At 35.5% G+C, this 25,090-nt stretch overlaps 2 protein-coding genes across 5 annotated transcripts in view; one reads left to right on the top strand and one right to left on the bottom strand.

The window, feature by feature from the left end:
• Positions 1–25,090, top strand: part of LOC126911893 (uncharacterized) — a 161,830-nt gene that overhangs the window by 18,455 nt on the left and 118,285 nt on the right. The window contains exon 2 of one of the 4 annotated variants that reach the window (XM_050701054.1): positions 7,180–8,225. The exons of the other annotated variants lie outside the window; for them this stretch is intronic. The gene's annotated coding sequence lies outside the window, so the exon portion shown is untranslated. The remainder of the gene's footprint in view (positions 1–7,179; positions 8,226–25,090) is intronic. 4 annotated transcript variants of the gene reach the window in all.
• The window catches only part of LOC126911787 (uncharacterized), a 154,459-nt gene that overhangs the window by 104,688 nt on the left and 24,681 nt on the right, over positions 1–25,090 (bottom strand). The window lies entirely within an intron of this gene.

Raw genomic sequence — 25,090 nt, 5'->3', positions numbered from 1 at the left:
AGTAATCCACATTGTAAAAGAATTGTATCGACGAACAGAGAACTGTAATGTTGATGTATCTTTTAAATAAAATATATTTCATACAGACAACATGCCATGTAATGGCGAGTACATAAATGTATTCTAGAATTAGTATTTACAAGATACAACAACTGAATGTTGTTTTATTTATATTTGTAGTAGTGGTAGTGTTAAGCCTTTGGGTGTGGGATCATACACGCCCATTAACTCGGCCCTGGGGGAGTAGAGTCACCTTCTCTACTCTTCACTTGGGCAATTCCTGTCTGGCGCGTCCATGTCGCGGGGGTGGGCATCTTACACTTCAGTAGGCCGGAGTGTGTAGATGGCGAAGTTCAGCAGGGACCCAGTCCTGCGGGGTATAACGCGGAACCCGTGCCCAGGGTTACGGGTGAAGACCGCAACAAGTGGAGGCACATCGCGAGAGCTACGATATCCAGGGAAAATGCATCATTGTCAACCACGAGCATTCTGTCAAGAATGTACGACTGAGGAGGAGGATGCTGCTCTACGGTCGTTCTACACAAGATATCCTTTTCAATACTTCATGTAATATGAAATATGTATAAAGATAAAATATATTTTACATCAAAGAACAACCGTCAAGAAACTCATTAAATAATTAATAAACTTAAATTTGATACAGTGTGATTGTATAATAGTTAGTCACAAAATGCCTTTATACATTGACGTTACATTACAAGAAATCAAAGTTGTATGTTTTATAACAACTATAAGTGTAGCCATCACTTACCCTTGTAACATGTCGAAATGATGTAAACTGATATTTCCCCACTTAGTGCGACATACAGTGCTCGTACTACGTGCTTCTACTAAATCAACATGTAAGTGTTTAATATTTAAGGTCATATACCATAAAGCCAACTGTATCGAAGACAACCGTCAAGAAACGTTTTGTATTGCCATTTTATACGTACAGCAACATTATTCCGAACAGGATTATAGTTATGAAGCATTCCCCCCTTTGTCTTTGTCGTTATTACGTGCGACATAAATATATTGTATTTATTAAAGTTGTAGCGAAGACAACCAGTAAGAAACGTTGAGTAGTGTAGCGACAGACTAGTTTGTTCTAGTTGTGTGCGTCGATGTTTGTCGCGTGAATTATATTGTCTTTATATAAATATTAGAAACTCATAAAGTATGTTCTTCCTTGCCCTAACTCTTGAACAATGTATGGTTGATTATGTCTATCTTTGTCCAAATCAATCAAAAAAGGTAAACACACGCGTGTGTGTGTGTTTCCAAGTAGCTGACAGCTACATGTTGGTACGAGTACTTGCATATTTCCAACACAAACGTTAATATATTGTAAAAGAATGTTTGAAGGACAAAACTAGTAAGAGACGATGTCTAGAAACTTATTAGTTTGTCCAAAGACATGTGTGTGTCGTATGTGTAGTGCTAATGTTAGTACAACGTGTTGTAGCAATGTTCTACCAGACGAGGTCAGTGCGCGGCGTGTGCCATGGTTGCTCGAAGATAACCGTCAAGAAACTTCTACGTACATTCGTGAAACCTTTACATGTAAATATTATGCATGCCGACAGGATTTGACTGTGGATACAATTCATTACTCGAAATACCCTCATTCTGGGCTATATAATATATACTGCTATATACTATATACTGCTATATACTAGTTCATACTTGGGCTTTGTGTTTGTTCTAATTGTGTGCGGCGATATTTGTCGCGTGATTTATATTGTCTTAGCGATGTATGCAACTTTAATTTTACAGTCTCTAATGAGCCCTCAACTGTTTCCCCAAACGTTGGAACTCCAATGAATTTGTTCAACGAGGCCCATATCACATATGGTGCCCGATGAGGTTGACTCAATCAGTATTTTCAAGTAATATTCTCGTCTTGTTTCGTAATTGGTATATTATACAAGCGTTGTATCGAAGACAACCGTCAAGAAACACAGAGAGTATAAAGTGAACGTATGATTACCGTTTCATTTCTAGTTATAGCGGTAACTCAGTATGTGAAGTACTACGTCGTAGCTCTACCGCGTAGCAGACAGAGCTACGAGATGTGGGCGGGGCGTGCCTGCGTAGCAGACGTGTCTCGTAGTAGAGGCATGCGTTTAAAGCAAGCGTCGAGCGCAGAGTAAAATACTGGAAATCCAATGCATTTCTTAAATATTCCCTAGTAAAGTAAAGAAGTGAAGTTCTCTAATGAACCTTATTTCTCAGTGATGTCTTTTCCGGAATATCCATGTGTAATATCTCAACATTTCATGTAATACAGTAATATGTATCGAAAGACAACTAACAAGAAACTTATTGAGTGATTATGAGTGTACTTAAGTTTCCCCTCTTGTTTTGTTACTATCCGACTACACAGATCATTTATTTCTATATAATAAAAAATGTCGTTTCGCGTGGTCATTCCTATCAATATTTAAACTGATAATGAAATATACAAGTTCCACGGATGTTTCAGACTGACATGACCTAGTCAGTACCTGCAATTAGTTTGCAGTCTCAAATGTTTCCTACGTATTTAAATAATACGAAACTTTACAAGTTGTACCGAAGACAACCGTCAAGAAACTAGTTCTCGTCAACTGGAGTACCTTAATATTAGCTTTTGTTTTCTTTGATATTAGTTAAATCAGCCTCAATTGTACTTGTCCACGTGCGACGATGGCTGACGCATGAACTATACTGATACTGACTACATCTACGTCATTTCAATGTTCATGCCGTGTGTTACAAAGCTCATTCAGTTACAATTGTCAAAATTGAGATATATATTACAGTTGTGTCGAAGACAACCGTCAAGAAACTTGTTGCAATAATGTCATCTATTGATTAATTTGCTCTTGTATAATATTTCTTCTGTCTTGTGTGTGCATTGTAATGTTTACGTAAACACACGTTATAAAGAGGTTGAATAGAAATGATATGAATGAACATACAAACTAACAATGTATTGCTACTTCAGTATTGTATATTGTAAGTTCAATATATTTGTTAATATTCCGAGTCTCACGATCCGATACAAGTTCATTAAATAACTTCCATGTATTGGATTGTTCATGACTGTGGTGTGGCTTGTGTTGAGTACAACCGTCAAGAAACTTGTTGCGCAGTCTATGAATTGTAAAAAAACATACTTTTAATTGCCAGTTGGGATAAACATTACGACTAAGACTAAGATACAAGTATAGTCAGCTTGTAAGGATTTATCACTCGATTGTGATATCAACATCATATTTTAGAATTAAAACAACTATTGTTCTACTTAGAACGTAGAGGTTACAATGTACAATACTGTTTATTGAAAATTCTCTTAAAAAGTTTTCTACGTGTTTACGTAGTACGAAAAGTGTAACAAAATTGTATCAAAGACAACCGTCAAGAAACTTATTGAGTAGTCTATGAAATTAAATGATATGCGGCACATCGGCGTCTTTCATATAGAAATGTAAATGTATTTAATGTAGAAATTATGTCATTGAGCCCCAGGATCTATGTGGGGTCATAAAGATTATATTTTGAACAAATAGTGTGTGCTAGTTCTAGCTATATGTGTCAGGGTTTCAATGTATCCCGCATTATCGCGGGATCCCATAGCTTTGTTAATGTGCGGAATCACAACTTTAAATATTCTCAAAGTCTTCGGATGAGTCCGAGTCGATGTCCACTGTATCGTGTGTTGACAAATTATTAAGTACTTGACTGTATATTTCGTCTTTGTAAATGAAGAGATATTTACAAAAGACTATGTCCCCACTATGGAACTATTTGTCGTTCTATGTGGTAATTCCATATTTAATTACTCAGTGTACAAGTAGTTTGTAGTCTCACAAACAACTACTCTTTAATATTTTCCACTTATGTTTAAAACATAAGAATTATGTCGAAGACAACCATTAAGAAACTCTTTAAATAATCTACATTGTAAAAGAATTGTGTCGACGAACAGAGAACTGTGTAATGTTGATGTATCTTTTAAATAAAATATGTTTCATACGGACAAAATACTCTGTAATGGCGAGTACATAAATGTATTCTAGAATTAGTATTTACAAGATACAACAACTGAATGTTGTTTTATTTATATTTGTAGTAGTGGTAGTGTTAAGCCTTTGGGTGTGGGATCATACACGCCCATTAACTCGGCCCTGGGGGAGTAGAGTCACCTTCTCTACTCTTCACTTGGGCAATTCCTGTTTGGCGCGTCCATGTCGCGGGGGTGGGCATCTTACACTTCAGTAGGCCGGAGTGTGTAGATGACGAAGTTCAGCAGGGACCCAGTCCTGCGGGGTATAACGCGGAACCCGTGCCCAGGGTTACGGGTGAAGACCGCAACAAGTAGAGGCACATCGCGAGAGCTACGATATCCAGGGAAAATGCACCATTGTCAACCACGAGCATTCTGTCAAGAATGTATGACTGAGGAGGAGGATGCTGCTCTACGGTCGTTCTACACAAGATATCCTTTTCAGTATTTCATGTGATATGAAATATATATTAAAACAAAATATATGTTACATCAAAGACAACCGTCAAGAAACGTTTTTTATTGCCATTATATACGTACAGCAACATTATCCCAAATAGGAGTATAGTTATGAAGCATTCTCCGCATTGTCTTTGTCTGTGTTGTAAGTGGACAGTAAATTTTGGAAATTCAATAAATTTTCCCGAAAAGGTACTCAATCCGTACTTACCTCCAACTGTGTTTTCCTCTCATTTGAAATATTATAAGAGAGTTGTATCGTATTGAACACAACCGTCAAGAAACTTATGTATGTGTGTATGTCCATGTAACAAGTAATCGATGTCTATGTTACAATCGTTTTCAAAAATGTTTTCATTACAAACAAAAATACGCGTGTAATAATCACTAATGTGTTATGTAATACATATATAAATATACATTTAGATATTGATAGTATCATCGATGTATGGTTTACATACTCTTTCAGAGTCTCAACAGATATGAGACCTCCTCATTAATGTTTCTAGTAGTTTGTATAGTGGTTTGTGCTCCGGTTCACTATACACTCGAAAACAAACTCTAATATTTCCCCACTAAGGACGACATTAAAGTGCTCGCTCGTGGAGTGTCCGTATCTAACATGTGCCACGCTTGTATCAAAGACAAACATCAAGAAACTCGTAACGTACTCATTGTAAATGTAATTTTCCAGAAAATTCAGCGATAGGTCGTCGAACACCGTTTGGTTCTTAAAATAGTTTTTTACTCAGTATTACCAGATGACGAATGCTGATGTACCAGATGACGTTTCTATTTAGTATGTACAAATACTTTGCAGTTACATAAACTGCTGATTACTATTAGTATACAACCTGTGTAATTACGTGCGACATAAATATATTGTATGTATTATATCTTTTTAGTATTTTATCCAGTTCGTCACATTGATATTCATATTCGATGAATAAATGCCAATATTAATATATTGTGAACTATCAACTGTTTCCCCAAACGTTGGAACTCCAATGAATTTGTTCAACGAGGCCCATATCACATATGATGCCCGAAGAGGTTGACTCAATCAGTATTTTCAAGTAATATTCTCCCCTTGTTTCGTAATTGGTATATTATACAAGAGTTGTATCGAAGACAACCGTCAAGAAACTAGTTCTCGTCAACTGGAGTACCTACATATTGTCTCCTATGTTTCCGTTTTTTTCTACGACAGCCTCAACTATACTTGTCTATTTATTATCGTTGTAATTACTGACTCGTTTGTAGTTTATCATTCAGCAACTAATCCTTAATTAGTTGCTTTTGAAATGTCAACATTATCCTATAATACTTTCATAACACTATATTTTGTACATTTATAACTAAAATGAATAACCACCAATGTTCTAATTGTGTGCGTCGATATTTGGCGCTCTAAATATATCATTCAATTTAATCATTTCGTTCTGTAGTTTAATGGCAACAAATGCTATGACATCTACCCAGTCAGTATTCCACAGTGGTGTGTAGCCACATACACAGCTAGGTACTATATGTTCTGTCAACGTTGTATCGAAGACAACCGTCAAGAAACTTATTGTAAAGTCTATGAGATGAAAGATTTTGGTAATGTGGACGATTTGATTGCAGTTCATGTAAAACGGTGGCATGGTCATATATTATGGATCAGTGTGTTCATAAACAAGCGTTTCCCTACTTGGAACGCCATTAAAGAGATCGTGATCGTATAACATTAATTTATTATTCAGAACTAAACTTGTGTCGAAGACAACCGTCAAGAAACTCGTTACCATAGCAACCGAGTCAATTATTACTATCAACTGGTCATCTTGTGGAAGACCATTTTTCCCATTCAGAATTATGTATTTGTAATTCTATGTGGTATTTTTATATTCGATTATTCCTAACAAACATGCAACTAATGCGTGAATTAAAGTTGTATCGAAGACAACCGTCAAGAAACTGTTTGAAAATTAAGCTTCGCGACACGAAGACATGCAATTGTGAACATGCGTAATACACATTTCATCAATATTCTAATATTAAAAATATATGAAATGTATTGAAAACTCAATGAATTTAAAATACTAGTTGTATGTGTAACGAGGCGGCGCCTTCCACCACTGCGGCGTCCGATGAGACTAACTGGTCGGCTGCCTGGTACCTGCGTGTACAGCTACTTACACACATATTGTACGTATTCGAAACTACACAAGTATATCGAAGACAACCGTCAAGAAACTCGTATCGTTCGAACAAATTAACTATACATAATATGTGTCTTTTAAAACACCAATTGTACTTACAACAAACGTCGTATTCGTAATTATTTGAATAGGGAAGACGCCCTGTCGTTCTCATGATGTTATCTTACAAAACTAATTTTGTCCTCACATTGAATCGTTTGTTTTCCAATATGAAGAATGTATTAACATTTGACTCCACACAGGAGGCGATGTCTACTGTCACCGCACTTTAAATGTTATTAAAGTGTCGTCCTATGTGGAACTACAATCTGATTATCTATTGGATAAAGAATTTAGGATTAAATATCGAAACATTCCTTGTCTATGGAGGGATCTGTATCTGTACATTCAGGCGCTCGATAATATTCACATCGATTGCTCTTAATCAATATTGAAATTGTAAATGTCCCCAAATGCCTTAAGGTAAGGCACACATGCATTCTGTGTTTACATAATAAGAAGTATTTATCAGTCTTGTATCGAAGACAACCGTCAAGAAACTCATTGTTGAAACCAGTTTCCAAGTTAAATCTATATGCTCTTTAAACGCGTTGTGTTAATCGCAATATTTATTTATTTAGTACTATTACTGAAGTATTGTATGAAGTTTTATCGAAACTTCAATGTGGACATCTCTACATGTTATTGGGGGCTATACTTGTTCTAATTGTGTGCGTCGATATTTGTCGCGTGAATTATATTGTCTTCATCTATCTCCGTTGATTTCCTCTGGATCGTACCAAAGTAAAACAGTTAACTTATGTAATGATCGCTACATGTTTCATGATTAAAATGTTTATATTATATGTTTATCGGAGAACAACCGCCAAGAAACTAGTTGAGAAAGCATTTTTCTAAGTCTAAATATATATGTATGTGGTGTGCATTCACAATTTCAAGAATCAACAATTAACGAATCAAAAATAACTAAGTGGGAACGCTTAGTACCATTTGTCGTTCCACGTGATTATTCTTATCAATATTTAAACTGATAATGAAACATACATTACATTTTGAAAGTTCCACGTCAGACTGACCCTAATAATAGTTTGCAGTCTCAAATGTATTTAAATAATACGAAACTTTACAAGTTGTATCGAAGACAACCGTCAAGAAACTAGTTCCGTCGTCGACATGTTTACACCATCAGCCTGTAATTGTCCCACTGCTGAGAAAAGGCCTCTTCTCATACAGAGAAGGAATGAGAAATAATCCTACGCTTGCTCAAGGCGGATTAGTGATTCCAAACTGGTAATTTATAAATTATGTTTCACTGGAACTTACTTCTCGTAATTATTATTTGGAAAATGTTGTCCTCCGTCAGTTATACGAGTATTAACATCAAATGAGCTGTATGCTTGTTCTAGTTGTGTGCGTCGATATTTGACGCTTGAAATTGTATTGAAAATATCAAAAATTCGGATGCTGCGATATCCACTGTCTCGTTTGTAGACAAATTATATTATTAGGTGCTTGACTTTGTTCCTCTTTGTAAATGACGTGATATTTAAAAATCTATTTCCTCACTGTGGAACTATTTGTTGTTCTATGTGGTAATTCCATATTATATAACTCAGTATTTCCAAGTAGTTTGTAGTTTCACAAACAAATACTTTTTAATATTTTCCACTTATGTTTAAAACATAAGAATTGTGTCGAAGACAACCATTAAGAAACTCTTTAAATAATCTACATTGTAGGGTTACTTGTATTTTCCCTCATTTCATGATTGAAATATTGTAAAAGAGTTGTATCGAAGACAACTATCAAGAAACTTCATTATATTGTTATGTAAATCATCGCTAGAGACTAGAGGTAATTCTACATATCCATTAAAAAGAGACAACAATAACATAAATGTTTCTGCCCTTGTCATTTCGGGTCTGACGTCATTGACATGTCAATTGTTTTTTATTTGTATTGGAATGAAGAAAGTTCAGTAAATTGATTTAAAAAGAGAATACGATGTTTCTGTCCTTGTCATTTTATGCATGACGTCACTGACATGTCATTTGTTTTATTTTGTTAAACGTACATAATGGAAATTAGTCTTGTCTCTGTGTGACATACGTCAAATGTATGGGAAAGTAAGTTTTCTTCATAAAAATATTTGTCATGATTTTTTAATAAAGTGTTTGAGTCGATCTTTTCGCAAAATGTAAAGTACTAATGTACTCTAGTAGTTTTAACACAAACTTACTTTGTACTGTGTAAAATATGTTCGAGTGAGGAGAGAACTGTGTAATGTTGATGTATTTTTTAAATAAAATATATTTCATACAAGCAAAATGCCCTGTAATGGCGAGTACATAAATGTATTCTAGAATTAGTATTTACAAGATACAACAACTGAATGTTGTTTTATTTATATATTTTGTAGTAGTGGTAGTGTTAAGCCTTTGGGTGTGGGATCATACACGCCCATTAACTCGGCCCTGGGGGGAGTAGAGTCACCTTCTCTACTCTTCACTTGGGCAATTCCTGTCTGTCGCGTCCATGTCGCGGGGGTGGGCATCTTACACTTCAGTAGGCCGGAGTGTGTAGATGGCGAAGTTCAGCAGGGACCCAGTCCTGCGGGGTATAACGCGGAACCCGTGCCCAGGGTTACGGGTGAAGACTTCAACAAGTGGAGGCACATCACGAGTGCTCCGATATCCAGGGAAATGCATCATTGTCAACCACGAGCATTCTGTCAAGAATGTACGACTGAGGAGGAGGATGCTGCTCTACGGTCGTTCTACACAAGATATCCTTTTCAATATTTAAAAATACATGGAGATATGTACTAAATAATGAAAGTTTATATTTGTAAAGTTTAAAGGCGATTTTATATTGAGTTCCATCGAAGACCAAACATCAAGAAACTAACTTGTCAACGTGGAATGGAATGATTTCGTTATTCTTACCACTTGTAGTTTTTTTACAAGGTTCCATAATGATCCTTTGTAATTAGATGACCGAGGAGACAACCTTAGTCAATATTAAAAAACTGGAACTTATTGTCGATATTTGTCGTGTGTCTATGTCATGTCTTAAGGGTTTGCCCCTCTCCTGTTTTGCAGAATGAGTATTTCCAAGTAGCTTGTAATCTGATAAATGGCTACTTATAAAATGTTTCCTATACAATAACTTTTTTTAAGAATTCCTTCAAAAGAAGGTAAGAAACTCGTATCTAGACGTAAATTTAATACGTTTGGAAGATATAGGTAGACGATCAAATAATTATGTTCGATCAACCTTGTATCGAAGACAACCGTCAAGAAACTCATTAGTTCGTGAAGCTAGCACTAGCAGATATGTTAAATTCTTCAGTCATCATCATGCTACCGGTATTAACTGTAAAACAAATGTTTTTTTTTAATATGATGACTGCCTCGTTGGTCGAGTGGTCGCAAGTGCGACTGCTGGAGAAGGGGTCTCGATTCCCGGGTCGGTCAAAGAACAACTGAGCTTTTTTCGGTTTTTCGAAAATTTCCCAGCAGTTGCACGAAGTCTGCAATTGTGCCCACTATATGGCAATAGGCTCACCCCCTATTACATGGGAATTATAACACAAATGGTGAAGAGTGGGTGTATTTTGTATAGGTAAGGGCATTACATGACGTAATGTGCATCTCTGCTTACTCTGACTAAAGCCGTGATGTTGCGTATTATTCCGTTCAATCAAAGAACAACCGTCAAGAAACTCGTGTCTGGAAACTTCTATTGCAATTTTTATTCCGCAAGTTTTGTTGCTTAGAACTAACTGTTCTACATGTAGAAGTGTTTCTCAGTGACTTCTATTTTATATTATAAACATGTGAATTAATGTTGAAAACGTAACAATATTTAATTACTCAGTATTTCCAAGTAGTTTGTAGTCTCACAAACAACTACTCTTTAATATTTCCCACTTATGTTTAAAACATAAGAATTGTGTCGAAGACAACCATTAAGAAACTCTTTAAAATAATCTACATTGTAGGGTTACTTGTCTTTTCCCTCATTTCATGATTGAAATATTGTAAAAGAGTTGTATCGACGACAACTATTAAGAAACTTCATTGTATTGTTATGTAAATCATCGCTAGAGACTAAAGGTAATTCTACATCTCCATTAAAAAGAGACAACGATAACATAAATGTTTCTGTCACTGATATGTTATTTGGTTTTCCTTTATTCATAAAAATATTTGTCATGATTTTTAATAAAGTATTTATGTCGATCTTTTCGCAAAATGTAAAGTTCTAATGTACTCCAGTAGTTTTAAGACAAACTTACTTTGTACTATGTAAAATATGTCCGAGTGAGGAGAGAACTGTGTAATGTTGATGTATCTTTTAAATAAAATATATTTCATACCTACAAAATGCCTTGTAATGGCGAGTACATAAATGTATTCTAGAATTAGTATTCACAAGATACAACAACTGAATGTTGTTTTATTTATATTTGTAGTAGTGGTAGTGTTAAGCCTTTGGGTGTGGGATCATACACGCCCATTAACTCGGCCCTGGGGGAGTAGAGTCACCTTCTCTACTCTTCACTTGGGCAATTCCTGTCTGGCGCGTCCATGTCGCGGGGGTGGGCATCTTACACTTCAGTAGGCCGGAGTGTGTAGATGGCGAAGTTCAGCAGGGACCCAGTCCTGCGGGGTATAACGCGGAACCCGTGCCCAGGGTTACGGGTGAAGACTTCAACAAGTGGAGGCGCATCGCGAGAGCTACGATATCCAGGGAAACTGCATCATTGTCAACCACGAGCATTCTGTCAAGAATGCTCTACGGTCGTTCTACACAAGATATCCTTTTCAGTATTTCATGTGATATGAAATATGTATTAAGATAAAATATGTGTCACATCGAAGAACAACCGTCAAGAAACTCATTGAATAATATATAATCTTACTTTTGTAATTTCCAAAATATTGAGTTAATAACATGAGAAGGTGTTTGAAATAATTGTCACCTCTTAGTACCATTATGTTCGATCAACCTTGTATCGAAGACAACCGTCAAGAAACTAGTTCTCGTCAACTGGAGTACCTAAATATGGTTCTTTGTTTTCTTGTCTATTTAAACAGCCTCAATCGTACTTGTCTACGTGCGACGATGGCTGACGCATGAACTATACTGATACTGACTACATCTACGTCATTTCAATGTTCATGCCGTGTGTTACAAAGCTCATTCAGCTACAATTGTCAAAAATTAGATATATATTACAGTTGTGTCGAAGACAACCGTCAAGAAACTTGTTGCAATAATGTCATCTATTGAATAATTTGCTCTTGTATAATATTTCTTCTGTCTTGTGTGTGCATTGTAATGTTTACGTTATAAAGAGGTTGAATAGAAATGATATGAATGAACATACAAACTAACAATGTATTACTACTTCAGTATTGTATATTGTAAGTTCAATATATTTGTTAATATTCCGAGTCTCACGATCCGATACAAGTTCATTAAATAACTTCCATGTATTGGATTGTTCATGACTGTTGTGTGGCTTGTGTTGAGTACAACCGTCAAGAAACTCGTTGAGCAGTCTATGAATTATAAAAAAAATTGAATCGATTCAGATAGAATGCGGTTGTTCCTCGATGTTTATCAAAGTTGTGTCGAAGACAACCAGCAAGAAACTATGTGATGTAAGAATAGGAATAGATGAGAGATATGTCCTGTTACTGAAGTTATCAAAAGTTATCAAATGTAATGGTTTATTAAACGTTACCTTAAAGGTGTCAGATGAGATGTACGTAATCAGTATTTCCATGTATAGAGCTTGTGTTGCTATAGACAGCTACTTACATGTTTCCTTCGTATTTACATAATGTCAATATTTTCTAAAGTTGTATAAAAGACAACCGTCAAGAAACTGTTTGGAAATTAAACTTCGCGTCAGAGAGACACGCTACTTCATAAAATGACACTGTCGTCAGTATTGTTGCGTTGTGTGCGCAAATAGTATGTTTCTCGAGAACATTTCTCAATACTTAATGTAATATAGAAATGAGAACATGCGTAAAACACATTTCATTAAACTGATAATGAAATATACAAGTTCCACGGATGTTTCAGACTGACATGACCTAGTCAGTACCTGCAATTACTTTGCAGTCTCAAATTTAATGTTTCCTACGTATTTAAATAATACGAAACTTTACAAGTTGTATCGTAAACAACCGTCAAGAAACGTTTTGTATTGCCATTATATACGTACAGCAACATTAATCCAAACAGGAGTATAGTTATGAAGCATTCTCCGCATTGTCTTTGTCTGTGTTGTAAGTGGACAGTAAATTTTGGAAATTTTTATTGTCATTTGTTTTTTGTTAAACGTACATAATGGAAATTACTTTTAAAACAAATTTGCTTCGTACTACGTAAAATATGTCCGCGTGAGGAGAGAACTGTGTAATGTTGATGTATCTTTTAAATAAAATATATTTCATACGGACAGATTGCCCTGTAATGGTGAGTACATAAATGTATTCTAGAATTAGTATTTACAAGATACAACAACTGAATGTTGTTTTATTTATATTTGTAGTAATGGTAGTATTAACATGATATTAGCCTTTGGGTGTGGGATCATACACGCCCATTAACTCGGCCCTGGGGGGAGTAGAGTCACCTTCTCTACTCTTCACTTGGGCAATTCCTGTCTGGCGCGTCCATGTCGCGGGGGTGGGCATCTTACACTTCAGTAGGCCGGAGTGTGTAGATGGCGAAGTTCAGCAGGGACCCAGTCCTGCGGGGTATAACGCGGAACCCGTGCCCAGGGTTACGGGTGAAGACTTCAACAAGTGGAGGCGCATCGCGAGAGCTACGATATCCAGGGAAACTGCATCATTGTCAACCACGAGCATTCTGTCAAGAATGTACGACTGAGGAGGAGGATGCTGCTCTATGGTCGTTCTAAGCATGATATTCTTTTCAGTATTTCATTTGATATGAAATATGTATTAAGATAAAATATTCGAGTATATTACATCAAAGAACAACCGTCAAGAAACTCATTGAATAATGTATAATCTTACTTTTGCAATTTCCAAAATATTGAGTTTGTAACATGAGAAGGTGTTTGAATTAACTGTCACCTCAGCATTATGTTCGATCAACCTTGTATCGAAGACAACCGTCAAGAAACTCATTAATTCATGATCAACTCTTGCAATGCTCGCACTTATAAAAAGTTGTGTTATGATTATGTATCGATATTTAATGCTTGCGACATAATAAGACTGTGACACAATATTGTATGGTATATGAAAACAGTAGCGTTTAAAACATTTCAAATATTATCTAACTGACGCTTGTTTGCGTGTGATATATCCATGTTTGATTTCTCAATACTCCATGGATTTGTTAAACGTTCCATGTATCACAAGACACCTTACCTAGTCGGCATTTCCAAGTATGTAGTTTGTGTCTTTATAAATGTTCATACTATATGTCAAAATATGATGTTTCTATTGAAGAACTGCCGTCAACAAAGTCTCACACAAAATGTGGTGTTTATAAATCAGTATGTCCAAGTAGCTTGTAATCTCATAAACAGCTACTTACAGGGCTTTGTGTTTGTTCTGATTGTGTGCGTCGATATTTGTTACATGAATGTTGTGACTTCAGTCTAACTTTTTTGCACATGTAGTTAAAATCTATAACAATTACATAATGTGTCAGTATTTCTAAACAGTTGGTAGTTAACTGCCACTTAAAAAATAATGTGTTACTTTCGTGTTCATATAATACGAATATTGTCTCAAGTTGTATCGAATACAACCATCAAGAAACACAATTGTCCTTAATGTTGTGATGAAGGTGGTCAGATATAACGTTATCTCAACATTTCATGTAATACAGTAATATGTATCGAAAGACAACTATCAAGAAACTTATTGAGTGATTATGAGTGTACTTAAGTTTCCCCTCTTGTTTTGTTACCATCCGACTACACACAGATCATTTATTTCTATATAATAACAATATGTCGTTTCGCGTGGTCATTCCTATCAATATATTTAAACTGATAATGAAATATACAAGATTTCAGACTGACATGACCTAGTCAGTACCTGCAATTAGTTTGCAGTCTCAAATGTTTTCTACGTATTTAAATAATACGAAACTTTACAAGTTGTATCGAAGACAACCGTCAAGAAACTAGTTCTCGTTAACTGGAACCCAAATATTACATTTGAGCCGTGAACAGAGTCGTGTGTATGGAGAGTAGCACGAGCAGGTCTCCTTGTCTCGGCCGTGTGAATTATATTGTATCTTGGGATAAAGAGACTTGTTATACAGTACTATCGAACACATCGAGTTCTGTCGAAGAACAACTGTCAAGAAACTCAAAAGTCTTATAAAAGAAATATTCCAAAATGATGGTAGCACTACACGTAGTATGGAACTCTTGTACAACACGTTGTTAACAAAATATTAAACAATACGTTGTTTCTCGACGTTTACCAAAGTTGTGTCGAAGACAACCAGCAAGAAACTATGTGATGTAAGAATAGGAATAGATGAGAGATATGTCCTGTTACTGAAGTTATCAAAAGTTATCAAATGTAATGGTTTATTAAACGTTACCTTAAAGGTGTCAGATGAGATGTACGTAATCAGTATTTCCATGTATAGAGCTTGTGTTGCTATAGACAGCTACTTACATGTTTCCTTCGTATTTACATAATGTGGATATTTTCTAAAGTTGTATAAAAGACAACCGTCAAGAAACTGTTTGGAAATTAAACTTCGCGACACAAAGACTCGCATGTGTCTCCTCACAGTTCAAGAGTGCGGTCATTATTGTTGCGTTGTGTGCGCAAATATTATGTCTCTCAAGAATATTTCTCAATACTTAATGTCATATAGAATTGTGAACATGTGTAATACACATTTCATCAAACTTAGGTTGTTCATGCTTCCTGGAGTTGTTCCATTGTATCAAAGTCCCACCGAGGGTGCTCCGTCTCGCGTTGGACTGTACCTGGTGACACCTAGTCAGTATATCTGCGTGGGTTGTAGTCTAACTAATGTTTCCTACGTATTTACATAATACGTAATTGTTCCAAGTTGTGTTAAAGACAACCGTCAAGTAACGTGACATCAGTGTTTGTTCTAACTGTGTGCGTCGATATTTAAAAGTCTTGTTTGTGGAAAATAAAACAAATATTGCACGGAACTGTGATTTGTATTGAAAATAAACGAATACAATTTGACAAATAATTAATAAAACGTGAGCGGTAAAAAAAGTAACTGCGCTCGACCGTTGCTTTCGGCGAGTGTCGTCGCTGCCGCTTGCATGCAGCGCGCTCGCGTCGCGGCATCCCCTCCCCCGGCCCCCGCACGGTGCGTCGTCGCTGGATCGCGGGGTTAACAACCTCGCTTAGAACTGTGTCGCTCTAAGTGGTACGTTCGTGTTTAATGCGGTGACTGGAAGGAATGTCCCACAGACATCATGTTCCTCAGTTAATCGTCAAGAAACTTTCTTGCCTTTTCGAAATGTAATAATTATAACTATCTTTTCTTTTAGTACTGGTCTTGTGGAAAACTAATATTTCTCTCTGCGACCATCGCAGCACGATATGAATCAACTATTTCCCCACTTAATGGTACTTTCATTGAAGTGATCTTTCCCCACTTATTACGTGTGGTCGCTGTAAGTGGGTAGTTCACATTATAATGTTGAATGTTTATTATAATACAACAATCTGCTACTTACTAATATTTCCTGTAAGATATTTCATGGACAAAGTATTGTATGTATTAGAGTTGTATCGAAGGACAACCGTCAAGAAACACAAAAATTGTATTTGTATACATTCTTCGCTCGAGGAAACGGATTTGCAGCGCTTGTCTAAGAAGACAAGCACAATAAATTAAAAGTAAAACATTATAGTATTAGTATGTTGTATTGGACAAGGGTATATTGAGGTAAATGTCTTTAATCGTCTTTTCTATAGACCTACCCAAGGTTTAAGAAATAATTTCCCCACTTATGCCGCCATTGAAGTGGTGTTTCTACGTGGAATATGTAAATATTTTCCTACGTATGTATGTACATTGTGCAGCTACTGACTGATGTATCTCACGTAATGTATTCTATGATTAAAGTATTGTATAATACGTAAAACGTAATTTATTATACGTTAAATTTTTGTATAAGAGTTCTATCGAAGAACAAACATCAAGAAACTCCACAAATTAATATTATGTACAGAAAGTTAAGTATCGCTGGAAAGCCGTATTTCGTCATGTATTGAAATGAATACATACAATACATTATTAGTATAAATTGTAAAACCAATGAATTTTCTAAATAATGTTTCATGTCTTAGAAGGAAGCACTACATTCAGGCACCAGAGGTGTAAGTTAAGAATAAATGATATAAAATAAAACGAAATCTATAACAATTACATAATGTGTCAGTATTTCTAAACAGTTGGTATTTAACTGCCACTTACAAATTAATATGTTACTTTCGTGTTCATATAATACGAATAATGTCTAAAGTTGTATCGAATACAACTTTATACAACCATCAAGAAACACAATTGTCCTTAATGTTATGATGAAGGCAGTCATTGATTGTAAAGATTTCCATATGGTTTCCTACGTGTTTACGTAGTACGAAAAGTATTACAAACATGTATCAAAGACAACCGTCAAGAAACGACTAGTGATGAACTGTGTTTGTTGTAATAGATCATTTGATAGTGCACACGATACCTGCTGCACGAATTACTGTCTTTATCTATGTCGTCTCACTCATGTCCATGTCTTGTGTCCGACAGCTCATTAATCTCTGTATTCCTATAATCAACTGTTTCATGCGAAATATTTGTTCACAAGTAAAGTGGAACATTGCAGTTTCCACAATGAAGTCCTCATACTCTTGTAAGAGTTACATCAAAGACAACCATCAAGAAACTCATTCGATAGTTTATGTCATCAAAATTTCAGCTCATTACTAGAGCGGTTTCTCAACATTTCATGTCTCAGAAGGCGGCACTACATTCAGGCGCTCGATGTGACGCTGTGCGCGTCGATATTTGGTACAACAATATTACTGACTGCAACTATATCTAATGTTCTATGAGAGTTGCATGTTAGCTTGTGTCGAAGACAACCGTCAAGAAACTTTACATACATCCTTGTTTTATCAGGTCGTTTGCTCGTTTGCCTATTCCAAAAAAAAAAAAAATACATATGTTTAATATTCCTCAACGGAAAGCGACAACCCCTTATCTTCATAAAATATCCATTCGTATTGAATTTAAATGTTTGAATTCCAACATTAATGTTTTAAAAACACTCCTCCATACAGGAGCTAACATAACTATTTCCCCACTTATGACGTCACTAAAGTGGTTCTCAATTCTCAATATTAAATGTATTGTCTAGTAATTTGCATTGTACGAAATATTTGTTGAAGTTGTATCGAAGACAACCGTCAAGCAATGTGCTAGTGACAGTTGTGTTTGTTCTAATTGTGTGCGTCGATATATGTCGTATGATTAATTTATAATTAAGCATCGAAGTCGTAGCGTGGTCTTCCCGTTTCAATTTAACACAATTAAAAGTATTCTTAATAGCATTTTGTGTGAATATATTAACTCGATATAATTCAAGTATTTCCGATCGTAAAATGCCAGTAGAGCAGTAGTTACAGTGTAGAGGTAACAGCAACTCGTCATCTTTTCTAAACTTGTCGCGATATAAAACAACAGTTTCCCCACTTACAACTATTTGTAGTTGTTCAGGACTTTCACAATATTCATTTGTTTTTTAAATTGAATTACTCTCCACGGTACTCCGTGGCATTATCAAGAGTTTTACATCTCACTTTCAATGTCGCATTCAGCCACAATGAGGCTTATTGTACAAAATATTTGTTAGCGTTGTATCGAAGACAACCGTCAAGAAACTTGTTGGATAGACTATGAAATGAAACAGTTAATACGTGGGGACGTTGTATATGGTATTAAGATAAAATATATGTTACATCAAAGAACAACCGTCAAGAAACTCATTGAATAATTTATAAACTTATACTTACATACTGTGGATGAATTTTATAGTTACATAATGGTTTTAAATGCCATTATACATTGACGTTACATTACAAGAAATCAAAGTTGTATGTTTTATAACAACTATAAGTGTAGCCATCACTTACTCTTGTAACATGTCGAAATGATGTAAACTGATATTTCCCCACTTGTACCGAGGACAACTATGTATCAAGAAACATCGAGTCTAGTTCATGATATTTGCCCACTTGTACCGAGGACAACTATGTATCAAGAAACATCGAGTCTAGTTCAGCTATACTACCGCAGTAATGATTGTACTGGTGTGTGCAAATGGTGCTCCTCCATCTTTCATGTTACACGGGATCCCATAGCTTTTGTCAATGTACGGAATCCCGCGCCTTCAAATATATGGCGCTAACAGAGTCGTGTGTATGGAGAGTAGCACGAGCAGGTCTTCTTGTCTCGGCCGTGTCTACAGCGGTGCAGATGGTTATTTGTTATATTCCACGTCGTAAACACATTCAAGCATACATTTGTATTGAAGACAACCGTCAAGAAACTCCATTGTGGTATACTGATTGTCAGTACCTCGTAAGAGACACTTCCTTGTTTTTTCTTCAGCCATTATATTGCTGTCTCCCTCTATTTTCCTCGCTTAGAACTATTTCTCGTTCTGCGGGCTAATTCTATATTCCATTCTCAATGTTTGGGCAATGTGAAGTTATTGAAAATGTTTTAATATTGAAATATTTGGCTACAGTACACCGTCAGTCACACGGCGGTACCTATGTATGTCCAAGTATACAGTTTGTAGTGTATATAGTTACCGATACTTCCTGCGTATAATTATAGCGGGAGGATAGCATCGAAGACAACCGTCAAGAAACTTCTTCGTACTTCTATGAAATGTAAAACTAAGTCAAGATACTCGAGGTGGTCGAGCACCTCCTGATGCTATTTACTCATTCAGTATTTCCAAGTAGCTTGTAGCTCCATGTACAGCTACTTACATATATTTCTCACACATTTCATGTTCAACGTTTTGTCTGAGAGTTGTATCAAAGAACAACCGGCAAGAAACCAATTGATATAGGTACCAATACTTAATGCTGATGATAATTGTAGTCTCACAAACAACTACTCTTTAATATATCCCACTTATGTTTAAAACATAAGAATTGTATTGAAGACAACCATTAAGAAATTCTTTAAAAAATCGAAATTGTAGGGTTACTTGTATTTTCCCTCATTTCATGATTGAAATATTGTAAAAGAGTTGTATCGAAGACAACTATCAAGAAACTTCATTGTATTGTTTTGTAAATCATCGCTAGAGACTAAAGGTAATTCTACATCTCCATTAAAAAGAGACAACAATAACATAAATGTTTTTGTCCTTGTCATTTCGGTTGTCACGTCATTGACATGTCAATTGTTTTTATTAATCGTCCATGGACACTTGAAACACCAGAGGCTTTACAAGTGCGTTACCGGCTTTTTGGGAGTCAGGAATTTAAGGGTTGTTGTTCGGGAATGGGGATGGGGAAGATTGGGAAGGGGGGAATTGGGCCTCCGGTAACCTCACTCACACAACGAAACACAACGCAAGCGTTGTTTCACGTCGGTTTTCTGTGAGGCCGAGGTATTACTCCGGTCGAGCCGGCCCATTCGTGCCGAAGCATGGCTCTCCCACACTTAAACATGACACGCGTCAAAATGTATGGAAAAGTAAGTTTTCTTCATAAAAATATTTGTCATGATTTATTAATAAAGTGTTTGTGTCGATCTTTTCGCAAAATGTAAAGTACTATTATACTCTAGTAATTTTAAAACAAACTTACTTTGTACTATGTAAAATATGTCCGAGTGAGGAGAGAACTGTGTAATGTTGATGTATCTTTTAAATAAAATATATTTCATACAGACAAAATGTCCTGTAATGGCGAGCACATAAATGTATTCTAGAATTAGTATTTACAAGATACAACAACTGAATGTTGTTTTATATTTGTAGTAGTGGTAGTGTTAAGCCTTTGGGTGTGGGATCATACACGCCCATTAACTCGGCCCTGGGGGGAGTAGAGTTACCTTCTCTACTCTTCACTTGGGCAATTCCTGTCTGGCGCGTCCATGTCGCGGGGGTGGGCATCTTACACTTCAGTAGGCCGGAGTGTGTAGATGGCGAAGTTCAGCAGGGACCCAGTCCTGCGGGGTATAACGCGGAACCCGTGCCCAGGGTTACGGGCGAAGACTTCAACAAGTGGAGGCACATCGCGAGAGCTACGATATCCAGGGAAATGCATCATTGTCAACCACGAGCATTCTGTCAAGAATGTACGACTGAGGAGGAGGATGCTGCTCTACGGTCGTTCTACACAAGATATCCTTTTCAGTATTTCATGTGATATGAAATATATATTAAGATAAAATATATGTTTCATCAAAGAACAACCGTTAAGAAACACATTGAATAATGAATAAACTTAAATTTGATACAGTGTGATTGTATAATAGTTAGTCACAAAATGTATTTAAATGCCTTTATACATTGACGTTACATTACAAGAAATCAAAGTTGTATGTTTTATAACAACTATAAGTGTAGCCATCACTTACCCTTGTAACATGTCGAAATGATGTAAACTGATATTTCCCCACTTAGTGCGACATACAGTGCTCGTACTACGTGCTTCTACTAAATCAACATGTAAGTGTTTAATATTTAACGTTATATACCATAAAGCCAACCGCCAAGAAACCTGTTGAACAGTCTATGGAGTTAAATCATTCCCCTCTTTGATATATCTTGTGCGCTGGCTGTGTGCTACTTAGGAAGATAACTGGTGTTTATGGATGTCGGTGTTCTGTAGAAGTATTCAAGTGAGACTCACCTAGTCAGTATATCTAAGTGGTGTTTAGTCTCATAAGCGTGTTTCTACAAATGTTTCCAACGTATTTACATAATACGAATATTTCCAAAGTTGTATCGAAGACAACCGTCAAGAAACATTTTGTATTGCCATTATATACATACGTACAGCAACATTAATCCGAATAGGAGTATAGTTACGAAGCATTCTCCGCATTGTCTTTGGCTGTAAGTGAATAATAAATATAGGTACAACGACAATTTCCTCTTTGTCGTTATTACGTGCGACATAAATATATTGTATTTATTAAAGTTGTAGCGAAGACAACCAGTAAGAAACGTTGAGTAGTGTAGCGACAGACTAGTTTGTTCTAGTTGTGTGCGTCGATGTTTGTCGCGTGAATTATATTGTCTTATCTATGTAATAGTTGACATTTCACATCCAGTTGGTCATATTGCTATTCATATTCAATTAATAAATGCCAATATGAATATATTGTGAACTATCAACTGTTTCCCCAAACGTTGGAACTCCAATGAATTTGTTCAACGAGGCCCATATCACATATGGTGCCCGATGAGGTTGACTCAATCAGTATTTCCAAGTAATATTCTCCCCTTGTTTCGTAATTGGTATATTATACAAGCGTTGTATCGAAGACAACCGTCAAGAAACTAGTTCTCGTGAACTGGAGTACCTACATATTGTCTCGTATATTTCCGTTTTCTTCTACGACAGCCTCAATGACATTTGTCTATTTATTATGGTTGTAATAACTAACTCGTTTGTACTTTAATATTCAGCAACTATTCTTTAATTAGTTGCTTTTGAAATGTCAACATTATCCTATAATACTTTCATAACACTATATTTTGTACATTTATACCTAAAAATGAATAACCACCAATGTTCTAATTGTGTGCGTCGATATTTGGCGCTCTAAATATATCATTCAATTTGATCATTTCGTTCTGTAGTTTAATGGCAACAAACGCTATGACATCTACCCAGTCAGTATTCCACAGTGGTGTGTAGCCACATACACAGCTAGGTACTATATGTTCTGTCAACGTTGTATCGAAGACAACCGTCAAGAAACTTATTATAAAGTCTATGAGATGAAAGATTTTGCTGATGTTGGAGATTTTATTGCAGTTCAAGTAAAACGGTGGCATATGTTCATATATGTATTATGGATCAGTTTGTTCATAAACAAGCGTTTTCTAACTTAGGACGCCATTGAAGTGATCGTTGTACGTGCAGTATTCGTATATACAAAGTAATATACATAGGATATCATTATATACTATTTAACATGTCTCTACAGGCAGCCCCATATATACGCGCATTGTGCGCTATCTAGTCAGTATGTCCAAGTAGTATGTGGTGACATACACTGCTCGAAAATGTATCGAAGTACAACCGTCAAGAAACTGCTGATTACGTCTAAATATCTGCCAAAGCTGGAATTTTACTGGCGCTTGATCATGTCACGCTTACATTAGTGATACAGCGGGTACCTACGTGCCGACATATAGAATAATATTTCTTCATATAATTAACATTCCACGATATCCACATTTTACAACTACTTGTAGTTCCAATGTTCAGTTTTCATTGTACCTGTGTAGTGTTTATGAATGATATTGTGTCACGTTCACAAAGTGATGTTGAATACTTACTCAGAACTACCGAGTAGTTTGTAGCCTTATAAATAGGTACTTACTAGTATTGGAACGAAATGTAAGCATTGTATCGAAGACAACCGTCAAGAAACTCATTGTTGAAACCAGTTTTTAATTTTGGTGTCCGCATAGTATTGAGGCTTCAAACAAACAAACGTTCCCCACTTGAGACGCCAGTGGCGAAAGTTAAAGTGCTAAATATAGATAAATCATCAACCGTACTTGTTCTAATTGTGTGCGTCGATATTTGTCGCGTGGATTATATTGTCTTCATCTATGTTTTTCCGTTCGCTTTTGGTGAGAGTAAAACTGTTGAACATTCAGTTTCTCGTATTCTACGTGGACAGTCCATGTTTCAATTGTTAACATATAAAATTATATAAACTACGATTTCCTCACTTAAGGCGACAGTTGTCGTTCTACGTGGTATTTCAATATTTCAAGTGTATATTTATTACTAGCTTTTGCCCGCGACTTCGTTCGCGTGGAATAGTGACTTCCGGCAAATTTTTGGTTTTAACCACATAGTTCCCATAGCTATAGGCTGATGATGATGATGATGATGATGAGTTCCCGATCTCGCGGGATCTCTTCAAAAATGAGATGTGGAAGATATTCCAGGGAACTCTTCAAAAATCAACATAATGAGCTCTGCGTTTGATTTTAATAGATGTATACTCACTTAGGGCATTGAAAAAATAGTTTAAAAACGGACTTAAACTAACTTAAAACTAAAGAAAGCTACGAATTACGAATTTATAACAATTAAAAAAGAAATTATATTAGAACCTATCCTTTATGCTATAATAACCAAGCTTAAACTAAATAATTTAAAAGAAACGACTTAAATCTAATCTAATTAATTTATAAATTAGACTTACAATTTTATTAAAAAAACTAACTACAGTAACTACTAATAATCGATATCAAACTAAACCTACGTTAAAAAGTTAAACCAGAAAACCAGGAAAACCCAACAAATAAACTTATTAATTGACAAATACAACGAAACCAATTTAGAATATACGAAACAGCAGGACCACTACAGACAAATAATCATACGACTGATAATACACATTTTCTACAATAGTACCGAAGCGCTCGGCCGATACCCAACCAAATAATTGTAACAAAACCATAGCGCAATCTATTTCGATCCCAACGCCATCTATCGAGGATAAAGACAACTTGGATTATTTATTTATACTCCGTTCGGGCATTTTCTTTGTACTAAAAGTTTAATTATATTGATATAATTTTTTTCATACCTTTTTACTATTTGTTAACTTTTTTTCGATGAATTAAAACAATAACATGAACCGAAGTCGTGTAACGATCGACATAGAATTATCTATACTCCGTTAGAGCGTTTTCTTTGTACTAAAAGTTGTATTATGTTATATTTTTCATTGCTTTTTACTATTTTGTAAAAACAAATTTCCAATGAATTAAAACAATAACATGAACTGAACAATTGTAATTACACCATTGCGCGATCAACGCCATCTATCTACGGAGTATAGGAACAGCCCGACATTGTTCAATTCCGTACTTTTATTTTATTTTTATTTTATTTTTATTTTATTTTTATTTTATTTTTATTTTATTTTTATTTTATTTTTATTTTATTTTTATTTTATTTTTATTTTATTTTTATTTTATTTTTATTTTATTTTTATTTTATTTTATTTTTATTTTATTTTTATTTTTATTTTTATTTTATTTTTATTTTATTTTTATTTTTATTTTATT

The sequence above is a fragment of the Spodoptera frugiperda genome, chromosome 19 (assembly GCF_023101765.2).
Source record: "Spodoptera frugiperda isolate SF20-4 chromosome 19, AGI-APGP_CSIRO_Sfru_2.0, whole genome shotgun sequence".
Classification (NCBI taxonomy): domain Eukaryota; kingdom Metazoa; phylum Arthropoda; class Insecta; order Lepidoptera; family Noctuidae; genus Spodoptera; species Spodoptera frugiperda.
The sequence above is the reverse complement of the archived record's forward strand: the minus strand, read 5'-3'. Positions and strand labels throughout refer to the sequence as shown.